Genomic DNA, 26,666 nt, shown 5'->3' on the forward strand with positions numbered 1-26,666 from the left:
TGAGAGCCATCTTACGTCGCTTGTTAACCGACCCCCTCTCCCTCCCTTTTCCCCCTTCCTCTCACCCCTTCACCCCTTCATAATAAATTCACCAAGATTACCACCCCGGTCTCCTAACCTAATCACCAGTCCTTCTCCCCTTCACCTTGTTTGTGTCGGAATATACTGAGCGGTGGCGGGAGAGTAATGGCCGTGAGGGGAGGTGGTGGTGCTGGTGGTGATGTGTGATGAGTCGGTGGTGAGTGAGAAGCAGTGAGGAGTAGTAATGCGTAGTGGTGAGTAATGAATGGAGGCGTGAGTGCAAGTGGTGAAGGAAGGAGTAGGTGACGATGTGAGTGAGGAGGACATGAACGGGTCTAGAATATGTGTGAAAGGGTGACAGGGTGACAAAGAGCGTTAGGGGAATAAGGAAATAAGTGAAAAAGAATGGAAAGGGGAAGGAGAAAGGAACAGGTATATGGGACGGGAAGTGGGACAGAAAGTATAGGAAGTGAGGAAGGGAAGACAAAGAAAGCCATCAGGAAGCAGCACACCTGATGGGGGAGGTCATTAGGTGAGGAATGCTGACTGATTGGAGGGTAAAGAAGGTGAGCTATGTTGACTAATTGCAGGGTAAGGAGCCGCGCGCCCGCACATGCACTGATTGATGGCATAAAGAGCATACAGGTGTGCCTCCGCTCCGCCCCTCGCAGTTGGCAGGAATCAAAGGTGGAGGAATTAATTAGTAACCAAGGAAATGAAGCTCCCGATATTACGTATTACTCAAATGGTTCCAACACAATAATTCACGACAGAACGAATTAACGTTAATATTTTTTTACGATTATTGGCAAGATTATTATTCTTTCATGAGCAATAATCACGAACGTGCCAGAGAAGCGACATTGCCTCCTTTACGAGCCACACGCGCAGAATGAAATTAAAACACTTTCATGTATAAAACTATAAATCATAAATATACGAATTTTCGGGCGAATTTATTGGTGGTTCTTTTATTGATATATTTTAGAAATGAGGTCACCTGCCTAAGTTTGGAGCTCCTTGGTAAGAAGTTTGGAGCTGCTTTAATTTTATGAGGAAATTAAGTGGGGCAGCATTTAATGAGGCTCATGAAGGTACACACTGTAACTTCGTGGTGCTAAGTACAGGAAAAATACAAAGTAGGGCAGTATCTAATGAGTCTTATAATGGTATTCACAGTTACCTCGCAGGCAGCCACGAGAGCCCGCCACCCACTGTCTAAGGCTCTAAGCGGTCTAAAACACACGCAAATTTATATAACGGTTAGAAGCGTCCGTTTAGTCTGTTTACGTTTTCTTCTACTGTTCAAAAGATGGACAAAAAAATTAAACGGGTAGCTGCGTCTGGGATGGGTAGTACACGTGTTGCATGACTACTTGTAAGGTGTTGTTATACTTTGTTCACTTAAGTCTGACCCAAGCTGACAACATAAACCTTAGCGTGTTCGTAAGTACACTGCAGATTAGTAGAAAGTGCTGCATGAAGTAAACACAGTAGCAAATTAGCACTCAACTTGCAAACACGCTTAGGCTTATGTTGTCAGCTTGGGTCGGACTTAGGTGAACAGGCTATAGTAGTAGAATGCATCTGTTACCCTCCCTCCCGTGTGAGCTCAAGTTAAGGGTTCATGTTGTGGGATAGAGAACACTCTTCACCACTGCTGTAAGGACTATTCAAACACCTCATCTCTAAAACACTGCCCCTGTTCCTGAGCCCCTCACTACAAGTACCATGGTCCACTACTGTGTTCAGCAACATAATATTCTTCAACTCAACGGTAACATCTAAACAATATCGGCATTCTCGCAGCGCGATCATATCTTTCACCAACAATGGCACCTTCACGTCACATATTGAAAATCTCCCCCCCACCCCCCGTCTGCACTCCGCGTCCTGAATGGCCCCCGCCGCGCAGTGATCGTGTTTATGACTCGCTACTAAAGCAAAATATGGAGAAAAGTTGCCGCATAAATTACATGAATTCCCTCAAACCTGCGTCCTTAAATTCATGCACATATTTGCGACGGCTGTGTAAAGAGGAAAATACTTTCTTATTTCATTAGAAAGAAAAGTTTGCTAATTGTTTGGCAATATATGCATAAAATATTCAACAGAAAAAATAATGGTTTGAGTGGTGAAAGTAATTTGAATTATAGAGGAAAATACAAAATGTGAATATCACAATACAACTCCGAAAAATTCGTAGTAGTAGTATTTATTTATAGTAGTAACAGCAGCATCAGTAGTATTATTATCAATGTTGTTATTATTATTTTTATTATTATTATTATTATTATTATTATTATTATTATTATTATTATTATTATTATTACTAGCAATGGTAATAGTAGTAATAGTAGTAGTAGTAGTAGTAGTAGTAGTAGTAGTAGTAGTAATAGTAGTAGTAATAGTAGTAGTAGTAGTAGTAGTAGTAGTAGTAGTAGTAGCAGTAGTAGCAGTAAATATGGATGGAAGTATCTTATATAAATGTAGAAAAAAATAGTAGTAGTAGTAGTAGTAGTAGTAGTAGTAGTAGTAGTAGTAGTAGTTGTTGTTGTTGTTGTTAATGTTGTTGTTGTTGTTGTTATTGCTGTTGTTGTTGTTGTTGCTGTTGTTGTTGTTGTTGTAGAAGGAGGAGGAGGAGGAGGAGGAGGAGGAGTGGTGATGATATATAGTAGTAGTAAAAGTAGCAACAAAATGTGACGTTATAAAAATTAAATTCATAAAATATCACACACACACACACACACACACACACACACACACACACACACACACACACACACAATTCGCTGATAATTAAATTTCGACCCTGGCAATAACAAAAAGAGCCGCACACCGTCAATCAACACGTTAAATAAATTCAGTTACTATTTGCACGTTCGTTTATATATCACACGTCGCGTTATTCGTTATTCCCATCGGCAACCCACAAACCGATGCGTCCTGTCCGCCGCTATTCCGCACTATATATTACTATCATTTTCCGCTTTCTCTTCCTCCTTGTTCGTATACTCGGTTTTCCGTCATACTTCCCACTTTTCATATTTCTCCTCCCATTCGCACAATATTTTACTACTCTGCCTCTTCTTCCTGTTTCTCTGCTCAGTCTCTTCTTCCCTCCTCTTCCTATTCCTCCTCCCATTCGCACTTCATTTTATTATTATTCCTTTTCTTCCCTGTTCCTCTTCTCAGTCTCTTCTTCCCCGTTTTCCTGTTCATCTTTCCTTGCATTTTACCACTTTTCATTTCCCTCTTTATTCCTCTGTCCAGTCTTCATCTATTATTCACTCTTTTCCCCTTCTTTCCTTCAATGCTTTACTCTTTACTCTACCTCTTTGTTTCTCTACAGTTTCCCTTAATGATTTCCACTTTTTCTATACGTTTTTCCTTCCACATTTTATTCTATACTACCACTCTCCATCTTCCTCCTCTTCATCCATGTTCCTCTGTTCAGTCTCTGGCTATAATTTTCCCTTTCCTATTTCTCTTTCTTTTCACATTTTACTCTATATTACTACTTTTCTTTCCCCTTGTTCCTCTATTCACTTTCTCCATAATTCACTCTTCCCTTTCCTTTCTCTTCCCTTTCTCCGTTTCCTTTCCTCCTGATTCCCCTCTTCAGCCTCTTCTTTCTTTCCATCCTTTATCTTCCTTTCCTCTTCTCTGGCCTATTTATTCCCTCATATTTTATCTACCCAATATTTTTCTGTATTGCTTATATATTTGCCTTGACTTCCTGGCCACTATTCCGGCAGCCCTTCGTCATATCTCCTCTATTAACTTCTCTTTTCTTCTCTTAGTTTTCTTTATTATATGGACCCACTTCTGGTTGCATATTTCCCTATTGGTGAGTCTTATTGTTTGTCCCTGATTCCTCCTCCTCCTCCTCCTCCTCCTCCCCTTTTACCATTCTTCTGTCATTCCTCCTCCTTTCTCTATTATTTGTTTTCATTTCAAAGTTTGCCCTTTCGTTTCTTATTAAATATCCCACATTTTCGCCTTCGCGTCCTTTCTCGTGCTCCCTTCTACTCAACCTGTCCTCAACTCCCCCTCACCAGCAGGCTTAAAGAAAGGAAAGGAAAGGAGGTAAGGGAAGGGGCAAAACATCAGTCCTCCTTTTTATATCATCATTCTAAGTTATTCTGTAATATGCTTCCAACTTTTTTTTTTTGGCTGAATATCAATAATAATAATAAAAATAATAATAATAATAATAATAATAATAATAATAATAATAATAATAATAATAATAATAATAATAATAATAATAATAATAATAATAATGATGATAATAATAATAATAAAAGTATCTCCGCACGGGCTCTGTTAGACCGCGGGCAGGTAAGGCAAGGCAGGTGTTTCGTTAATTAGGCCGCCGCGAACATGGCCCGCTGCCCTTTGTTATTTCCTTCAATTATCCTTCAACCCTCTTTTTCGTCATTATTTTGCATATATTCTTTTTTTTTTCTCAATAACATCGCTTTTTGCCTTTTCCCATTATTCCTTATCACCCCGTATTTTTTCCGACTATTTTTTTTTATTAACTCTATATATTTTTTTATTTTATTTTACTCCTTCATCTATCTTTGTTTCCTTTTTCCCTCTCGTGTTCTCATGCTTCACCTCCATATCTTTTTTTATTCCATCCATCCATCTCTTTACTTTCCTTATATCCCTTCTCTCCCTCCCCCAACCATAAATACCTTCCACCTTTTCTTTTATGTTGCCATTTCTTTATATTTTACTGGTCCATTTTTCTTCCCCCCTCCATTCTTGGGACTTAATTCTACCTATATTTCTTTTAATCCTTTTCGTATCCCGCCATTCGTTTAGTTTCTATTTTTCGCCTCACCGTTATCTCCCTTCTCTCCCTTTATCCCCTCCTCTTAAACCCCTCTCCTGGTATTCTCTTTTCTTTATCCCTTCCACTGGCTCCCCCTTCTATTCTCTATCTTTCATTCCTTCTCTTACTGCTCTCTTTTTTTTTCGACCTTTGTCCTTTACTCTCTTTCACTCACTTTTTATTTTTCTCTTTTTTTTATTTGAGAACTCTTCCAAAAGAACTAAGCAATCAGTATCTATTAAAAGATTCAATACACAATTACCAATAGTTTCCATTAAACAACAGTTCCAATTCTTTACATAAATCATCACCTGAATTTTTCTCGACACAATAATCAAATCTCCAGTTATATTTGCCACTCAAAACATTTCAGTCTCGACCAATAGTTCACATTTAATATTGTGATTTTACGTTCATTTTTATAACTTAACATCAAAAGCTGATTCACATAAGTACTTAGGCCACTGGTTGAAAGGACGGACTTTCTTACGCACACACCAGGGGGGGGGGGGGGAGAGAGAGAGAGCCTCGAGCCATCCAGAGACGGGCACTGCGACTGGTGGATGCAGACCCCAACTGGCAGGAAACTCTCTCCGTCGACTCCTTGGAACACCGCAGGACGTAGCTGCTCTTGTGGTGTTACGCAAGTGCCAACCTCCGAGAGTCACCACGCGGGACACGAGAACGGTGCTATCCCGTGGTGACGCAGTGGAGGTGCCGTGTTCCCGTACCAGCCAGCACCAGCGCACCTTTTCGGGAAGAGTCTGCCGGATGTGGAACATGTTCACGGCCTGTATACCAAACATCCGGGAGATGAACACCCAAAAAATAAAACTGTCGGCCCACCACTGGAGGGGCTCACTCCCCACCCCACTGACACTCGTGGTGGAGCAGTGACACGAGTGTAGTGTGCAGTGCGCTCACATATATTCTGTATTGTATGTTTTATTTATTTATTTTTTTTTTTTTATAGTATATATATATGTTTATTTTATAGTTTATGTAGTTATTTTTTTATATAGATTTTATTCTGCCCTTTGAATAGGCAGCACACGACAGTGCACCTTTGGGTATGCAAATATTATACATGTGCCTATGTTTAAATAAAAAAATAAAAAAAAGAGAGAGAGAGAGAGAGAGAGAGAGAGAGAGAGAGAGAGAGAGAGAGAGAGAGAGAGAGAGAGAGAGAGAGAGAGAGAGGAACAAAATTAAGACATAAAAAGGTGGACGACGAGAACAAGGGAGAACAAGAAAGCGATGCAAAAATTATAAACAGAAGAGAAAGACGAAGTGACGGAAGAAGAGGTGGAGGAGGAGGAGCAGAGGAGGCGGCGAGCTAACATTTCTCTATAATTTAGTCCGGCATCGACAGGACCGGCGCCGCGCGTTAACCCCCCTGAAGCGCCGGCGTTATCTCATATTCAAGTCGTCGCTTCGATATTCATTAAAGTAATGCAAAATTCATCGTTGCTCATTACAAGACAGAGCGCCTGAAGCTACGGGAGGGATGAGAATGGAGAAGGGGAGGGGGAAAGGGGGTTGGAGGGGGTTGAAACGGATTTTGGGAGTGGAAGGGAGTGAAAGGAGGGAAGGAGTGGAATAGGGGCAAAATGGGGGAGAGGTAATGTGAAGAAAGGGCGGAGTAGGAGAGGCTGGAGTGAAGATGGTGCGGATAGGGGAGGTGCCAATGGTGGAAGGGAGGAATGGGGGGAAGGGAGGAGTGTAGGAGGGAGAACAAGCGAGTGATGGACTGTAAAGATGAAGGGTGAAGGGATGGGGCCGTTGGATGGGACCCTGTTTAGTGGGAAAAGTAGAGGCTGAGAGATAGACTAGAAGGGTGTGTTTCAGGGTCATCTACAAAGGAGTGGGAACGTCCTAAAGCTGGAGGCCGTTAGAGGATACTGAGAAGAAGGAAAAGACAGGGTTTGGGGGAAGGGGTTGTGGTTCTGGGGTCTGGATATCAGCATGGGTTTGTGGGTGGGCTAGCGTGGGAACTGGAAGATGGGGGGATAGATGTATGGAGTCGAAGTGAGGGAAGTATCAAGAGGGTGATATGTGACCTGGTGGGGTGAGCAGATAGGTGCGGAAGGTGTGAGAGATGGAATTAATATCATGGGCAGACGTGAGGGAGGGAGGGAGTGAGGGAGAGCTGAGCGATTAACATGTGGAAAAAAAGGTGGAGAGGTGTTAAGAAAGTGGTGAGTTGATGACTATGAAGGAATGGAGGTCCAGTCTGTGGGCATGGTGTGAAGGATGGAGGGAGAGCTGAAGGAAGGGCATGTGATAAAGGAGTAAAGTTGAATGTTGAGAAAAAAAAAAGTGAGTTGGTGAAATGAAGAGCTGGGAGGTTTGGGTATGTCGCCATGGTGTGAAGGATGGAGGGAGAGATGAGGAGAGAACATGTGGAAAAGGGATGAAGGGTGAGTGAAAGGAAGTGTTGAGATGCTGGAATTAAAGGGCTGGGGGTTAGGTGTGAGGGAGAGCTGAGGGAAAAGGCAAACGGACTGACAGGGTGCAAGGAGGAGGAAGAGCTGTCCGGGTGTATAGTGAAGCAAGACACTTTGTTCAGGAGGTCGTTGTGAGCCAAGCAAACATCGTGTGTATTGTTGCTCTTAATTCCTTGGCGAAACTCTGAAGTAACGACGCTCTGAATCCTTAATGCCCGTGTACACGCCTCTAATAGTCATGGCCCTCACGCGTTGTGCCCCGAGGCTGCGGAGGCCGAGGCGAGGCGAGGCGAGGAGGAGGGGGGCGGGATGGAGCGCGCTTGCTGTGTGCCCCGACAAGACTTTAACAATCCTCGACTTTTAGTGTCAGCAACGTTGCGTTTCACTAGCTCCGCGGCAACTTTTCGTTCTTCCATTCTTTCCACACTCATTCCCTCCCTCCTCCCTCTCACTTATCTCACCGACCATCCCTCTACCTCCTCCCTCTCACTTATCTCACCGACCATCCCTCTACCTCCTCCCTCCCACTTATCTCACCGACCATCCCTCTACCTCCTCCCTCCCACTTATCTCACCGATCATCCCTCTACCTCCTCCCTCCCTCCCAGCAATTCTCCCCGTCTCCATCTCTCTCTCCCCGCCTCCCCACTTTCCCGGCAGTTTACCCTGTCTCCATCTCTCTCTCCCTGTCTCCGTCACTCTCTCTCCCTTCAACCTCCCTTGTCACCATGTCTCCTCCCTATAACCCTCTACATCTCCATTCCTCTCTCCCTCTCACTGATCCAATTTTTCCAATCTTTCCTTGCCTCCAACCCTCTTTCCTCCCTCTAAACCACCTGCTTCCTTCTATTCAACCTCCCAGCTCAGTTAGTTTTACCCCTCTCCTCAATTTTTCCCCTTTCTCTCCTTCTTACTTGGTCCCTTCGCTGCGGCAGAACAGAGGCAGTAATGGGAGGGCGGCAGGTGTCTGTAAATGAGTATACAGGTGGGAGGTGAAGTGAGAGTGAGGTGAGATGAGGTGAATTGAACCATCTATTACCTGTCTTTCCACCACCATTTGTCAAAAAGGAGGGCAAGGCGCCTTCATTCCACCTCTACCTCCTTCCCAAACCCTCTTCATCGTCGACCCTTCACTTCTTTTCTCTCTTCTTCCTTCTCTACTTCCAGTCCTACCAACACTTCCTCCCTGCCTAACCTCCTCTGCTCATCTCTCTTCCTACCTATCTCCCGTTCTACTTCCGTCCCTTCCACATCTTTCTCCTACTTACCCTCCTTTCCTCTAGTCTCTTTCCCTTCCTCCCGTTTCTAACCCGTGCCTCCTAAACGTTTCTTCCAGTCTAGTCTCCTCTTCCCTCCTCTCTCCCACCTCCTTATCCCTTCTCTCCACCCTCCTCGTCCCTTCTCTCCACCCTCCTCGTCCCTTCTCTCCACCCTCCTCGTCCCTTCTCTCCCTCCTCCTTGTCCCTTATCCTTCTTCTCTTTGCCCCTTCACTCCCTCCTTGTCCCCCCCCCAACCCCCTCGCGGAACAAAGTGTCGTACTGTGTTAGTCTAGACAAAACATTGTTGAATAATATAGAACACGTCGCCTTCACGAGGGAGGTGATACATGATACTTTAAACATATAAATCCGAGAAGTGTTCGCAGAGTCTGATGCGTTACAATTATGTGTTCGTGGAAAGGAGGGAGTGACGTATCCTCGCCCCCCCCCACCCACCCCCCACACACAAACACACTAAACATCCTATTTTAATATTTATTTAGAATTTCCGAGCTACATATTTTCTTTCTTAGAACATGTAGCGAAGCAATCCAACACTTTCCAGCAGTAGCAGCAAACGTTATAATGAGAGCTTTCCGTTAAAGTTTTGGCCTCAACTCAGTGAGCACGGCAACAAGCGTCACCGCGCACTCCAAGTCGAGCCACAGCAGCGCCACTCAGCCCGATGTGCCACGGTGTAAGCGTGCCATCAACACCTTTTACGTTGGAGGAGACAGACCAATGGATACAGGATTTTTTTTTTTTAAGTTAAAGCCCGATGCTTTATATAAATAATATAGCAACGGACAGAAAATAAAAACCAATAACCATATAAAAACAAAGTATATATATATATATATATATATATATATATATATATATATATATATATATATATATATATATATATATATATATATATATATATATATACACACACACACACACACACACACACACACACACACACACACACACACACACACACACACACACACACACCTTTTCTTTCATTTTGATTTGATTAAATTTCGTCTGAAATTTTTATAAAATTATTACAGATCTAACAGTGCTAGAAATTTTTACTTCTTCCATTTCACATCAACGAACTCTGACTGGGATGTGAGCCGTGACCTCGAAAAGCTTGGAAAAATATCGGATCAGAGCTGTCGGCCAAGCACGACACTGCTCACCACCACCCGTCACCTCGTGATGCTGATGTCTCCTCACTGCTCAGGGCACGGAGACACGGAAACACGCCCTTACGATTTGAATGTGCCAGATTTTCTGAGCATTTCTTTCCCAAACGTTCATTTTTAACATTAATTTACACCCATTATCGTTTGAGTCGTCACTCCTCACCATCACCTGCCCTGAGCCATGCCGTGCCCGCACGCCCTCGCCGCCACACACAAATCTGTTCTCCTAACTTGTTTCCTTTCGTCCTTTAACTCGCTATTTTTCCCTCACGTTTGCAACCATTTCTCCCGCGACTGACGTTCTATTCCAGTCCTGTTCTCATCCTCGTTTTTCATTTCACTGCCCCTTCAGACATGCACAAACATGCACTCACCCCTCCACTTCGCCTCGCCTCCTCTGGCTTCCCCTTCCTAATTCATCCCCATTCCCCATCTTTCCCCGCCCTTTAATCAAATTATATTTGCATTCCATTTTCGTTCTACACTACTTTTATTTCATTTCCACCTTTGAAACGGGGGAGTGGGCAGGCAGACTGTAGGGGACACACACACACACACACACACACACACACACACACACACACACACACACACACACACACACGCACACATACGCACACGCACAGGCTCGGCTCCCCAACACAAAGGTCACAACCAAAGCCACATTGTTACAGATAAAAGGCGAGGAAGGAGTGGAGTTCCGACGAAATTAGAGCAAAAGGTTAGAAAATTCTGCATTCGGAGGGGGCCCGGCGGAATGGGATGGAAAGGGGGAGACGAAAAAAGGACTGAGAATTATAATGAGAGGTAGAATGGAAAGGGACGGTGTATAGCAAAAGAGAAGCAAAGGACTGAGATGAGGGATAAAAGAAAAGTAGATGGGGATGAAGAAGAGGGAGAAATAAAGATAAATAAAGGAATGGGGGTTGGAGTGAAAAGATAGAATGGGATGGGATAAGTGGATAAGAAACGAGAAGGAAAGGAAAGGGATGAGGGAGACACGAAAGGTAGAAGAGTTTGAGGACGGGGGAGAGGAGAGTATAGGCAGAGGAATGCCATGGGGGTCTAGTATGGAGGAAGAAAGGGATGGCTGCATTGCTCCATTATTTGTGAAGCACTGCATGGCTGGGGGCTTCGCTTTACCTCGTCTATCATCGCAATGCACCGGTTCTTTTTACCTTGGGGCTCTATACCGGCATTGTGTGTCGCAGAGCTTCCCCTACTCGGCGGTTCTCTTGTTATATTGCAATGTTTTATAGGCTCACTCTAGTAACCTCTCACCACATGTAAGAAGAAGAATGTGTGCTAGTATACACTTTACGAAGGCTCGCTGCTCCCACCCTACAACGATCAAAATCCCGAAATAGGCAGTACTAGTAGTTAAATGTCACCGTGCACACACGAAAGATATGTAGTGAAATCTATAAAGCTTAAATAAAATTAATAGTGTGTAATACCTTTTTAAAGCTATTTGTTCCAAACGTCGATCAGGTGTCCCTTCATTCATTCATTCATTCATTCATTCATTCATATCATTCATTCATTCATTCATTCAATTATTGATATATTCATTCCCATTCCTATTTCCGACCTTCCTTTCCTTTCTTTTCCTCTTTTTTTTCCTTCTTCTTTTCCTTCTTTCCTTTCCTTTCGTTCCCTTCCTTTCCTCCCTTCCCCTACAGCTGTCAAAAAGAAAATGTGTATACAGGGCCACACGTGTGGTAATGTCTAGACTCTTAGAGACTTCAAAATGGGTCATCAAGGAGATGTTTCATAACTCGCCTGCCCAGAGAAAGACCGCAAAGCCACGCTCAGCCCGGCCCGGCACCAACCCCTCCCCGGCCGTTAGTCTCATAAGCGGCGGCGGGCTAACGAGGGTGTTAAGCGCTAAGATGGGGGAAAAGTTCATCATTTATCATTGTTCTGGTTACGAGGAAAAACTCATTAGTCATTCTCTTCCCTTCTTTCCTCGCCACCACCACCCCACTCCCCTCCCCCTCTTTCTCAGCCTCCTTCCCACTCTCCTCTCTTCCACACACCTCTCCCTCCTCTCTCCCTCAATTTCCTCTTTCCTTCCTTCCTCACCGCCTCTACCGCACTCCCTTCGTCCTCTATTTTTTTTCCTTCCCTCCTTCGCTCACTTCTCCTACCCTCCCTCCCTCACACCCTTCCTTATAAGATTTAATCAATGTATTTATTTCCGTTCTGCCACCAAACAGCCACGCGCCCGCTTAATAATTTTCCTCAACATTAAACAACTAAAGCCCCATCCAGACGAGGGACAGTTGCCCGCCGTGCAAACACTGTTACCAGATATCATACTGCTTCAACTGCTTTGATGGTGGGAGCGAAGATGACGTCAGAAGCGGGAAAACTACGGGCAATCAAATCATCCAAGTGTCCTTACCCGTGGGCGAGGCGATGGCTGCTGATTTAATGGTTGGTATAAAGAGACCATGTCGCCAGGCACACGAAGTTAACCTGCGAACTCCCTTGCAGTCAGTTTCAGATTTCCACTATACACTTGACGGGAGAACATGTCTGTCCCGTGTGGCAAAGAACAGGTGTGGTCAAGGGAAGCCAACGTGCAGTTAATTGACCTATATAGACAGCACCCTTGCTGTAGCCCATGTTGTGCTACTCAAGTCCGGTTGTGCTATCGGCCGCTGCCTGCCCTGGAGTGCCCAGTCTGCTATGTGCGCCTGGTAGTGGCAATAACCCTCCACCGATTGTTCGACCTGGTAACCCTGCTAAACAAGCGAGGAATATACGGTCAACGGGCAGTGCCCGGCGGGCAACTGCCCCTCGTGTAGACACAAGTTTGCCCGCCAGTCTTTGTCCGGTGAACGGAGTAGAGACTGTGGCACACAGCAACATCTGGTAGCACTGTTTGTTGCCAGATCTGTTTCCTTCGTTTATGTGCTTATGACGTCATCCCGCTGCTTAGTATGATATGGTAACAGTCTTTGCACGGCGGGCAACTGCCCCTCGTCTGGACGGGGCACAAAGTATTTGTACAACCTCACGATATAGGACAGGACTGAAGAACACCAACACTTAACCAGTCATGCCAAGGATGGTGGAAGGCGTTATCCGACGGTCAGATCCTTCCCTTTCTTTTCTTTCTTCCTCACCTGTCTACCCGAAAGTACATATCGTGGCCCGCGTTTCGTACACCAACAACGGAGGTAAAGTTAGACTTATTCAGGAGCCACTGTTACTCTACGGCAACTTGCTGTGGTCGCGGTATAGGGCTGCCTCCATGAACCGTCCTAGGGTCTGTCCTAACGACATCCTCAAGCGGCTTCTGGGGCTTCATAGATGGATTAGCTCATCCCTGGCCTTCACCTGGCACGGGATGAACTGTCTGGCTGTGCTGCGTCGCCACGCTGCGTACAGTATGAAGAGTAGAGTGGAACAATCTGGGAAATCCATCATCACCTCCGTCAGACAGAGCTCGGCCTATGTGTGTGGATCTATGGGGCGGGAGTGGCTGGGCCTTCTGTTCGTGTAGATTGTGCATAGGTGTGCCGTGCACACGCATGCAATTATAAGCTGTCAATTATTTAAGCGTATATGTATCTAGTTCGATCTCGTTCGTTTTTTCTGGTCTTGTTTTTTCTATATGCCGCTGGGCGAAATAAAACTATTTTTATTTTTATTAACCAATCATGACAAGGGCAGCGGAAGGTATCCCACAGCCAGATCCTTCCCTTTCTCATCTCTCCTCTTCATGTTCGTCCTAAATACATATCGTGCATGGTTCGCGTTCCGTACACCGCTCACTTAAAAAATACACTATCAATTTAAATACTTGAAACACCCGGCGCATAAAAACATACGAATAACTCCACGCACATCTTCCAACGCTAAAAGTGACGAACAAAACCCACCCGTGACACACTCCACAGCACAACGTTAACAAGTGAGAATATGATATACACTCTGAAATAATACACCATACCACATTCTCTAGAAAGGCGAAGGGTGCGTGGAGACATGATCGAGGTTTATAAATGGATGAAGGGCTTTAATAAGGGAGACATTCATAAGGTTTTGCTGGTAAGAGAACCGGGTAGGACACGAAGTAATGGGTTTAAACTGGATAAATTCAGATTCAACAGAGACATGTGCAAAAATTGGTTTACAAACAGGGTGGTGGATGAGTGGAATAAGCTTAGTAGTCATGTGGTGAGTGCCAATACAATTGTCACATTAAAAAATAGATTAGATACATTCATGGACAGCGATATTAGGCGGGGTTAGATACACGGGAGCTACACGGAAGCTTAGGTTCAGAGGAGCTGCCTCGTACAGGCCTGCCGGCCTCTTGCAGACTCCTATGTTCTTATGTTCTTAACACTTAACAACAAAATATGCCCAAAACACTCCAAAATTTAATGTAAATTGGTAACAAGAGGAGCGTTGCCTGCAGCATATTGAATGGCACATCGCTAACAAAAAAAAAAAACTGCATGTTGCAATACTAAGAACAAGAAAGCAATACACTACCTGGAACACACTACAGTACACAAGGCTAGCGCTGAAAAACAAGACACTGCCTACCTGAAACACTCCACAATGTTAATGCTAAATAACAGAACACACTATCTGAACACTGTAATATACGATGTTAGCCATGAAAAGGAGATACACTATGTGCCTGTATTACTCTAAACTCTATCCTTAACAAAGTAATTGGGAGTCATCGCACCGGAGCTTCGTTATCCGGCACACACGCAAGGTGCGGAATGAAACAAAACCAAAATATATTTCAACAGTAGTTAACATCGTTCTTTCCAATAAATGCTGCGTTACCTGCTATCACTGATTTGAACATTCTTTTATCAAATAACAAAAAATAAATCACATTGAATCATACAAATAATATTACCTGACTCAGTAGCATTATAGTGTTCGATACTAATAATAGTGAGCCAAGTGAACAGGGTGAAATCAAATCAAACATCCCACTGCAAACAGACATACATAATTTTGCAGTATTTGAAGAAAAAAAAGTGTGCATTTTATTCATGTTGATAGTAGATCAGTACTGTCAAAAATGGAAGAACTGAAAATAATCGCAAACAATACTTACGCTTCAGTCATATGTATTACAGAAACATGGCTTGACAAATCTGTAACGGATGTAGAAGTTAGGGTACCTGGATATAATATTATAAGACAAGACAGGAATATAAGTGGAGGAGGAGTTAGTATGTATATAAAATCAGGCTTCGCATATAACTATAGAACTGATTTAGTAAATGACAAGTCGGAAGCAATATGGTGTGATATTCTTTCACCAAAGACCAAAGCCATTGTTATAGGATGTTGCTATAGACCCCCAATGCAGGGTGATTTTCTGGATAGCCGAGAAGAATGTATTTCTGAAATTAGTTCTGAAATGGAAGTTTTAATCCTAGGTGATATGAATATATGTGTACAAAAGAAATTAGGGCATTTGTATAAGAAATATAATAATATACTAAGTATGTATGGTATGTCTCAAATAATCAATCAAACAAGAGAAGCAAGCACAACGGCAACAATACTCGATCATATAATCTGTAATAGTAAAGATAAAATTAGTCAGTCTGGAGTACTGTCAATAGGTCTCAGTGATCATTACATAACATACTCTACTAGAAAAGTAGTTAAAGAATGCATAGACAAACATAGAACCATTAAGATCAGATCAATGAAAAACTATAGTGCTCAGATTCTTATTGAAAAATTAGGAAGTGTGAACTGGAATATTGTGTATAATAATAATAAACAATAGACGAAGCATGGAATAAGTTTGAGGATCTAGTAGTAAATGTTATTGAGTTAGTCGCTCCAATAAAAGAAATAGGAGTAAAACAAAGAACAGAGCCATGGATCGACTCCGAGAAGCTGGAAGGTTTAAAGGAAAGAGATCAACTGCTTTCAGAATATAGAAAAGACAAGGATAATTATGAGAAATATAGTAACTTTTGTAAGCAAGAAATAAAATACAACAGAAAATTAGAAAAGCTAAAGCAGAGCATATCTCAACTCAGATAGCAGAAAATAGAAGAAATAGTAAAATACTTTGGCAACCGCTAAAACACATAAAACTAAAAAAAATACTAAGGAAAATCCGAAGATAATCCTGAATATTGAAAATGAGAGATGTTTTGATGAAAATAAGATAGGATCATTTTTTTCAACAAGCACTTTAATACGGTTGCTGCTTAGTTAGTAAATTACCCGTAGCACCTAAACTTTATAACACCGACAGATACATCTTTAAGAATTTTTATAGGTCCAAAGGAGTTCAGGAATATAATTTTAGGATCAAAGAAATTACTGAAGACTATGTTCTTAAGGCTATAATGAAACTGGAAGCAAATAAGAGCGCAGGCCCAGATGGAATAGCAGTAAGATTCAATAAAGACGGAGCACCAATTCTGAAGGGTCCTATATCACATTATTTTTGTATCGTACCCCAGCACCCTCCCCGCGTTACGGACGTCCGCGGAACCCTCAGTATAATAGCAAGCTAGCAAACAACCAAGCAAGCAAGCAAGCAAGCAAGCGCACACACACACACACACACACACACACACACACACACACACACACACACACACTGCACCCCGACACACAGATTTTATACATTTTTCGAGGCCTTCAAATCAAAATGGATGCGTTTGATGATACGGAATATTGAGAACATCAGATTTATTTCACTCGGTCACATCTCCCCTTCCACCACCACCACTGCCAGTCCCAAGCACCACCGCCTATTCCCACCACCCCCACCACCATCACCACCACCGCCCCCCCACCACTCGCACGACTCCAAAACTAGTTAATACAAACTGAAGGAAAAAAGAACCTGTCCTCTCAGTCCGAATGGAGTCTGCCGCTGCCAACAGTGAAGCCCATCCCCCTCCCCATCCCCCGCCGCCGGCACCACTCCAGTCACTCCCCCCTGTCACCCCCACCCCCACCCTCACCATCACCACCGCCTACCTACGTGTAGTTTCCACGCGTGGTTCGAAAGTTTAATTTGCTTTAGTTTCTTACTTCCTCCTGTGGCTTCCGTTGTCCCTGCCATCACCGCTGCCGCCGCCATGATTAACCACCCTCACCGCCAGTCATCACCATCCTCACCCACATTCATCACCATCCTCACCCACATTCATCACCATCCTCACCCACATTCATCACCATCCTCACCCACATTCATCACCATCCTCACCCACATTCATCACCACCCTCACCCACATTCATCACCATCCTCACCCACATTCATCACCATCCTCACCCACATTCATCACCACCCTCACCCACATTCATCACCATCCTCACCCACATTCATCACCATCCTCACCCACATTCATCACCATCCTCACCCACATTCATCACCATCCTCACCCACATTCATCACCATCCTCACCCACATTAATCACCATCCTCACCCACATTCATCACCATCCTCACCCACATTAATCACCATCCTCACCCACATTAATCACCATCCTCACCCACATTAATCACCATCCTCACCCACATTAATCACCATCCTCACCCACATTCATCACCATCCTCACCCACATTCATCACCATCCTCACCCACATTCATCACCACCCTCACCGCCGCACACCACCATCTTCACCCTCACTCATCACCATCCTCACCATCTTTACCCTCATTCATCACCATATTCACCACCATTCATTATCACCATTCACCACCCTCTATTCATCACCATCTTCACCCCCATTCACCATCACCCTCACCACCATTCATCACCATCTTCACCCCCATTTATCACTATCATTCACCATCACCCTCACCACCATTCACCACCATCTTCACCCATACTCATCACCATCCTCACCCTCATTCATCACCATCATTCACCTTCACTGCTATCACCACCATTCATCACCACCAACACCACACACCACCTCCATTATCACCGCTCATCACCACCAATAAGTGAATACCAACATCACCACCACCAACATAACATCACCACCACCAACATAACATCACCACCACCAACCAAACATCACCACCACCAACATAACATCACCACCACCAACCAAACATCACCACCACCAACATAACATCACCACCACCAACCAAACATCACCACCACCAAGCAAACATCACCACCACCAAGCAAACATCACCACCACCAACCAAACATCACCACCACCAAGCAAACATCACCACCACCAAGCAAACATCACCACCACCAACCAAACATCACCACCACCAAGCAAACATCACCACCACCAAGCAAACATCACCACCACCAACCAAACATCACCACCACCAACATACCATCACCACCAACAACCAAACATCACCACCACCAACATAACATCACCACCACCAACATAACATCACCACCACCAATATAACATCACCACCAACAACCAAACATCACCACCACCATCATAACATCACCGCCACCAACATAACATCGCCACCACCAACATAACATCACCACCACCAGTCAAACGTCACCACCACCTACCATCTATCTTACTCCTCTCCCCCTCCGTCACCTAAAACCTCACCTTTCAATCCTTCCTCCTTGTCTCCTCCCTTCCTTCGTCTCTTTCCCTCATTTCATCTTTTTTTCTCTTCTTCTCTTTCATCTCATCCCTACCCTTTCCATCCCCTCCCTTTCCTCTTCCTCCGCCCCTCCTCGCTTCCCTCATGCCCCTTTCCTCCATATCACTTTCCCGTGTTTCTCCTCACGTAGACTTCCATCCTTTGCCTACCCAATTCGTTTCCTCCCTTCATTCCCCCCCCCCCCCTCCTTTCCTCCGTCCTCGCTTCTCGTTACCTCTCCTTTCCTCGCTTCGCCCTCACTCCTCCTCCCCTACCCTCTCGTTCCTGCAATAGCTACCCCCTGAACTACCTCCATTCCCTGTCCCTCTTCCCCGTTCCTTCTTCCCTGCCCCCCCTTGCCTACCCCCTTCCCTTAACACGAACGTTTATCCAACAACCATTGGGAGTTACAGGAGACAATTTTGTTTTCGGAGCCACTCATCGCTGCAAAGTTGGAGCGATGCTTCTCCTCCCATCCCTCCTCCGCCGCCACTCCCGCCCCACTGGTGCTGCGCGAAGCCAGCCAGCCGCCGGCGCTTCAAACTTTTGATTCGAAGCCCCGAAGAGACCGAACCAGCGAGACCTCGACTCCGGAGGTAGTTGTTCGTAATTTTTTTGACGTTACACAAAAGTCCGTATTACATTGTTATTGATCTTACTTGTTTGGTTAGGCATTATTAGACACTGCCATTACCTAATTTTTTACATTTTAATTATAAGGAGTGGATTAAGCATGCGTTTCTTATTTATTTTACTGTCTTCCGAATTGGTAATCATTCCTTCCCCCTAGACCTCTTTCTCTCTCTCTCTCTCTCTCTCTCTCTCTCTCTCTCTCTCTCTCTCTCTCTCTCTCTCTCTCTCTCTCTCTCTCTCTCTCTCTCTCTCTCTCTCTCTCTCTCTCTCTCTCTCTCTCTCTCTCTCTCTCTCTCTCTCTCTCTCTCTCTCGGTGTGACGAAAGTGATGAAGGAGCCACGAAAGAGAATGAAGAGAGAAGGATAGGTGAGGCGTCCTTCCGAGAAAACGACAGGCGTTACTCGCCCCTCCCTCATCACCCTCCTCATAGCCACAACAACCGTACCCCTCACCTCCTACCCCCCACACCCCACCGTCGATGCAGTGTTAACACATCAACATCCAAGCTGTGCCTCTCGATGACCACAAGTGCATCTGTGTGACATTATTATTTTCTACGTCAAAAATGTATGAGCGTTAATATTAATTGGCTATTTGTATATGTGATAGTTCCATAGACAATTTGTAGTAGCGAGGCAAGGGCTACGTATTTTCAAGCAATTTTTAAGCTCACTGCGTGTGTGTGTTTACATGTAAGACCACAGCGCCGACAGGCCTGCAGACGCTCGTGATCGTCGCCAGCTCATTAGTGGCCCAGGCGTGTTTATACGATGACGCCGTTATTTTTATTTCTTGTGGCCGAGTAATACTGCCGCCTGCGCTCCTCATGACAAACGTCGCTGAGGTTTGAATGATGCAATAATGATGGCGCCACTATAAACATTTGCCTTCGCCATGACGGGATGGGGCCGAACACGTAAAAAAAAAAAAATCAATTCTTAAGTAAATAAACAAAAAATTTCGTAAGTCACTTCCCAGTTTATATACGTAACTGTTGTATGTATTGCCCGATTTTGTATATTCAATGAATATTTCCCAAAACAGTGCGTATGCGATATATATTTACGTCTTTGATTATTCTGTCCAGTGAACGCATGTACGGTTATCACGTCATTTGCCTGCCGCGTGTTCCTCCCTCGCCATTCCGTATGTCCGATCAGTATTTCCAAAAGCATCGTGCATTAGTGACATTTCTATATATAATTACCTTGTGCGATGACTATGTTTTAAAATCGTGTGCCAATTTGTGTGTATTGTATTTATTTTCATGCTAATTCAAATACGCGATCCACGCATATTACCGATGGCTATCAATGTGTGCGGCTATATTTCCTGCAGCGATTTGTGATGCAGGAGTATCTCCACCGAGAATTAACTGTTGACTCATAATAAAGTAGCAGAGAATCCCGGCGGCCGCGGGGCGAGGCGGTCGGTCAGCGGCGGCGTGGTGTAACGACGAGGAAGGGGGAGGATGTTATACAGAATTAAATGCTTCAGTGATTCTACGAGTGTTTCCCGTACAACAACTGAGCATTTTGTCTTTTCTTTTAAACAAGAGATGTAAACCAAAAATTGAATGAGAGATTATGATATTTGCCGATGGCTCCACTCTTATGTTATTCTGCTTCATCTGCCAAACGTTCACCACAACAGATCATCAACAATTCAAGCCTCAGCTCTGATATTTCTATCATTTCAGATACTCAAAATGTGACAATAAAAGTAAATAAAAGGAATTCAATACAATACTGTCATTTGAGATGTTTATTAGACTTACGAAAGTAATAGCAGTAGTAGTAGTAGTAGTAGTAGTAGTAGTAGTAGTAGTAGCAGTAGTAGTAGTAGTAAGAGAAACAGTAAGTGAAGTGGTTCTATATCTAAACTTATTGTTGTCATTGGTGCTATTGTTGTTGTTGTTGTTGTTGTTGTTGTTGTTGTTGTTGTTGTTCTTGTTCTTGTTCTTGTTCTTGTTGCTGCTGCTGCTGCTGCTGCTGCTGCTGTTGTTGTTGTTTCTGTTGCCGTTACTATTGCACTATTGATGATACCGCTATCACTGTTTTTAGTGCTGTACTTGAGGTTTTTGTTGTGGCGTTCTAGTAGACTTGTTGATACTCTTATTTTTCTTGATCTTACTGTATATGTTCTTGTTGTTGTTATTGTTGCTTATTCTTGGTGGCCATGGCGTCATCATGTTCCCGCGGCATTGATGTCTATTATCCGCGGTTTGCGGCGGCGGCTCCCGGGGCTGCTTAATAATTACTGGGGCGGCGGTCACGGCGCGTTATTATTGGCAGGTGGTGGTGGTGGTGGTAGTTATGGAAGGGCCAAAGGTGATGCTCGTGTGAGGTAATTTCAGGAAGCGTCAACACCAATTAAGAGCCAAAGGATTAAACACACACACACACACACACACACACACACACACAGCCCGTGAATAATGTTGCTAATATAAAACGATTTATTAATGCAATTACACACTTTTTAATCTCTACACATGAACATTAAAAAAAAAATACAAAAACAGCATTATTCTCTCTCTCTCTCTCTCTCTCTCTCTCTCTCTCTCTCTCTCTCTCTCTCTCTCTCTCTCTCTCTCTCTCTCTCTCTCTCTCTCTCTCTCTCTCTCTCTCTCTCTCTCTCTCTCTCTCTCTCTCTCTCTCAATAGACACGTGTACTTTAATTAAAATCTCTGCTTTCGTTCGTCGCAAGTCACGCCAAGGATCACTTTCACTCACTCACTCACTCACTCACTCCCTGCCTGCCTCTGCCTCCGCCTGTATCACCTCTCAGCGCCTCAGTGACCTTTTCGCAACAATAGGTCGAGTTTGCAATGAGTTCCACCGTTTCCGTAATCCCCGTGACGACTCAAAATAGACAGGTAAGCACGTATTGGCGCTGTGTGACGAGGGATTAGTGCATGTGTGCGTGTGTGTGTGTGTGTGTGTGTGTGTGTGCTTCATAGATAATCTCCCCCCTTTATGCTGTCGGATACTTCAAATTCATGCCCGTGAAGTGATATGGAAGAAGAGAAGAGAAACATTCGAGTAAGACAACACTCCCGCCGGTGCCGCCCTTATGAAAACTATGTAAACAGAACCCTAAACTATGTAGAGAAACTGAAAGAACGTTAAAGGGTCTTACACTGGGCAAATTTTCCGTGGATCTTCAGTCAAAGCACGATTTCCGCTGGCGTGGTTCTCATATTTCCGTGGTTTTCTGACGTGTCCACGATCTTCCAAGGTAGATTTCACCGAAGGACGACGGTATTACTCACCATCACCATCATCGTCGGCAGCAATAACAAGAAACAAATGAGAACCACGCTAGCAGAAATCGTGGTTTGACTAACGATCCACAGAAAAGTTGCCCAGTGTAATAGCCCCTCAAGACAACCTGAACACACCTGAAAATTTAATAAACACACGTAAACCAGCCACACAGATATCATTTTCCACTCTTCCCACATGCTTATTTTTTCTGGCACAAGTAAACACATTTTCTTTCACTCTTCTTCTCTCTTTTTCCTCTTTCCTTTGTTTGTTTGTTCAAGCGGATTGTTTATTTGCCTCCGTGCAGTTGACAGTTGACTGGCCTTTAAATTTCGGAGTTAGCAAGGAGTGAACAAAAAAGCGTTGATGTAAATATGCCCTTTGCGCTAAAATCAGTCCTTTTGTACGAGAGCCGCGGTAGTAACGTGTTTGAATAAGCCGTGCCCGCCGTAATGTGTGCCACGGTAATGCATTATAATGAGCTGGAGACAAACACCTGCCCCTGATGATATATTTATGAACGCGAGCATTTAATGGAAGCGTCACGTCAACCTCACATAATATTTTTTTTCTATTAATGATTTCAAATACTCTGGAGACGCGATTACTCTGGCGATGCATTAATAATTCAGTGATGCATGTGTGCTTGTATACTCATCCATTAAAGTTTGTTGGGTCATTAGTGTTTATAATAATGATGCCTCGAGAGTACTCCAATTCTTAATAAGCGTAAGTAGAAATGATGAGAATGTTTTCGTTATAGCTACTACTTATTCCTCCTCCTCCTCCTCCTCCTCCTCCTCCTCCTCCTCCTCCTCCTCCTCCTCCTTCTTCTTCTTTTTCTTTTTATTCTTTTTCTTCTTCTTCTTCTTCTCCTTCTTTTTCTTCTTCTTCTTCATTTTTTTTCTTCCTCTTCTTTTTCTTTTTCTTTTTCTTTTACTTCTTATTCTTATTCTTATTCCTCTTCTTTTTTCTTTTTCTTTTTCTTTTACTTCTTCTTCTTCTTCTTCTTCTTCTTCTTCTTCTTCTTCTTCTTCTTCTTCTTCTTCATCATCATCATCATCTCCTCCTCCTCCTCCTCCTCCTCCTCTTCCTTCTTTTATTTCTCTTATTTCACACTTCCTTACACTCTGACACTCTCTCTCTCTCTCTCTCTCTCTCTCTCTCTCTCTCTCTCTCTCTCTCTCTCTCTCTCTCTCTCTCTCTCTCTCTCTCTCTCTCTCTCTCTCTCTCTCTCTCTCTCTCTCTCTCTCTCTCTCTCTCTCTCTCTCTCTCTCTCTCTCTCTCTCCGTATTTGCTTCTCCTATCCTTAACAAATCGTCTTCCTCCTCCTCCTCTTCCTCTTCAAACATATTAATCTCCTCCTAAGGGCGTACACACACCTCCCCTCAACCCTCCCCCTCTACTACCCCCCCCCCTCACACACGCTGACCGTCCAAACAAACGAGAATACCCTAAAACAGATCCCCGGCATGGTCGCAATCAGAGCCACTCGATATTATGTTAGCTCCTTTATGCTTCAACAGGCCGGGATTTTCTTCTCTTCTTGCTTTCGTTCAATTGCTCTTCTTCCTTCCCATTCCCTTTCCTTCTTGTTCTTCACTTATTCAATAGTTTATCTTCTTCTTCCTTTCATCTACTTCCTATCCTTACTTCTTTCAATAGACCTCCTGGTTCTCCTCTTTCCTTCCTATCCTTTTCACTTATCCAACAGCCCCTTCTTCCTCCTCCTTACCTTTCCTTCCTATCCTTTTCCCTTATCCAACAGCCCCTTCTTCCTCCTCCTTACCTTTCCTTCCTATCCTTTCCCTCATTCAACAGCCGCGTTTTCTCATCCCTCTCTTCCTATCCTCTCCTTTGCCCAACAGACCCTCTTCCTCCTCGTTTTCTTTCCTTCCTCTCCTTCCTTCTTTCAACGCCCTCTCCTCCTCCTTTTTCCCTTTCCTCCTTCCCTTTCATTCATTCATCCTCTCTTTCTTATCCTCGTTCCTTCCTATCCTTCCTTAATTTAACCTCCGCTCTTCCTTCTTCTCTTTCCGTCCTCTCCTTCCTTCTTTCAACAGCCTCTCCTCCTTTTTCCCTTTCCTCCTTCATTTAACATCCTCTCTTTTTCTCATCCTCTTTCCTTCCTATCCTTCCTTAATTCAACCTCCGCTCTTCCTCCTCCTTCTCTTTCCATCCTCTCCTTCCTTCTTTCAACATACCTTCTTCCTTTTCCTTCTCTTTCCTTCCTATCCTTCATTACTTCAACAGGCCTTCGTCGTCCTCCTAGTCTCGAGCTGCGGTGCCATCTGGTTAAGGGGGAGGCGTTCGGCGCACCTTGCTGGGGGATTGGCCTTGTCTACAGCAACTCACGCAGCGCCTCAACTCTTTCACCTGGGTCGCCAAAATAGCTGTTATTGATCGTCATGTTAACGGAAGATCTTACGGCCAATCTGCATGCTCTCTCTGCTTCCCTCAACTAGGCTACTTTGCTTGTTTGTTTGTTTGTTTGTTTGTTTGTTTGTTTGTTTCTCTCCCCACTCTCCTTCCCTCCATCTCACTCTCACTCCCTCATGCTATAATTAACGAACCTTCATGTTTTTTTTGTTCTGCTTCTCTCAACTTTTTTCTCTCTCCTCTCCCCTCTTTCCATCTCTCCCTCATCCTACTAAATCCAATCTGCATGTGCCTTCAATTTTTCTTAGCTTTTTCACCCCTTCCCCACTCTCTTTCCCTCGCACACTCCCTCATCCTAGTCCGCCTGCTCTCCTCTGTCCTTTCCTCCCTCACTCTCACTCTATTAATATCTAACCTACATGTACTTTCTTATCTTTTTTCAGCCTTTCCTCTCTCTTTCCTTCCCTCTCTCACTCACTACACCTATCATTTATAAGTCCGCCTGTTCTCTACTCTCAACTTTTTTTATCTCTCCTCTCTCCTTCTCTCCCTCACTTTTTCATTCTATTATTATCTAACTTGCATGTTCTCTCTGCTTCTCTCAACATTTATCCCTCTTCCTTCTCTCTTTCCATCCCTCACTCTTCATTCTAACATAATCTTTCGGTCACGAGCTGTATTTCCACATGTATCGGCACCTTGCTACGACAGTTTGAAAAGCCTCTCGTAGATGTTGTTGGGACTTCCACGGACTGTTTTATGATGCTAGTGATGTATTTTTTTTTACTGGCTTTTGCATCTTGAATGGGAAAAAGCACCCATGAACACCCGGTTAAGCTTTCTACCATTATCCACTTTCCTTTCCTTTTCTTTCTTCCTTTGCCCCACCCCCCGTCTTTCCCTTGCTCCTCCTTCCTTCCCCTCCTCCTTTCTCCTTTCTCCATACTATCCCCTTCCTTAATTTTCTCCCATTGCTTGCTATGACCTTGGGAAAATCATAATAGGAGCCGACACCGAATATGGAGCCGAGTCACCCGGAAATAAGAGACGACCCACAGCCTCAGGTACACACGCTGCTCGTCGGGTAGGTCAGTGGCTGCGCGTGACGTGAGAGTTGTGTGTTATGGTCGGTGGCTGGATCATAAACGCCACTAGTACTGAGACTCGCAGCGCCACCAATTGGGACTCAGTCGAAACGAGAAATAAGCCAGCGACGCAGCGAGGCGGGGAGGACAGCGCGTGTGTGTGTGGCCGTTAGCGATGATACACACACATACAGGTCGGTATTATAAGACACTTTCGCTGCTCACATCAGCTATTTCTAAAGGTCAAAGAGGGGATCAATCGGGTTCTAATGAGTGTTTCTTTAGGTTCATTGTACAGACGAAGGGTTAGACTACTACCAGGGTCATAAAACTACTCCAGGAAATGCCCTAAACTCCAACGAAAGCCTTGTCAAATATGTGAACTTGGGCGACGAAACGTTTAGTAATACGACACACACACACACACACACACACACACACACACACACACACACACACACACACACACATTCAGAAAAGGACGTCACTACCAAGCGGCTTACGGAATTATCATCATTACAAGGACTCAACACATCAACGGCAGATATCAGCACGTCTCTAAGCCGCGGCTTGTACCGGGGCCGTGCCAGAAAAGGCAAAATATATAGATAACAACAACCAATATGGAGACCTAGCGATTCCCAAGGTCAGTTTACGTCTATATCATCATATACTATATTAATAGAAACTATACTCTCTCTCTCTCTCTCTCTCTCTCTTATAAGAAACAAAAAAGTAGGAGCATTATGTGACCAAGCAGCGCTGCATCGCCTCGCTCCTGAAGACGTATAGCCCCGTGTGCGTCCCTCCGGCGGCTTCATTAGGCACAAACTTGCACGCGGCCTTCACTCGCGCACCTGATTAGAAAAGTTAAAGGAGCGGTGCAATGCGACTCAGGAGACGTTTTACATTACGGTAGTGGGGT

General features: G+C 44.2%; 1 protein-coding gene across 8 annotated transcripts in view; it reads right to left on the reverse strand.

The window, feature by feature from the left end:
- The window catches only part of LOC127007316 (uncharacterized), a 286,714-nt gene that overhangs the window by 205,376 nt on the left and 54,672 nt on the right, over positions 1 to 26,666 (reverse strand). For 2 of the 8 annotated variants that reach the window (XR_007760179.1, XR_007760176.1), the window contains exon 1: positions 14,872 to 14,912. The exons of 5 other annotated variants lie outside the window; for them this stretch is intronic. The gene's annotated coding sequence lies outside the window, so the exon portion shown is untranslated. Of the gene's footprint in view, positions 1 to 14,871; positions 14,913 to 26,666 lie in introns of those variants that run through there. One more of the 8 variants, XM_050878119.1, reaches the window with a different exon arrangement.

Source organism: Eriocheir sinensis, chromosome 35 (genome assembly GCF_024679095.1).
Source record: "Eriocheir sinensis breed Jianghai 21 chromosome 35, ASM2467909v1, whole genome shotgun sequence".
Classification (NCBI taxonomy): domain Eukaryota; kingdom Metazoa; phylum Arthropoda; class Malacostraca; order Decapoda; family Varunidae; genus Eriocheir; species Eriocheir sinensis.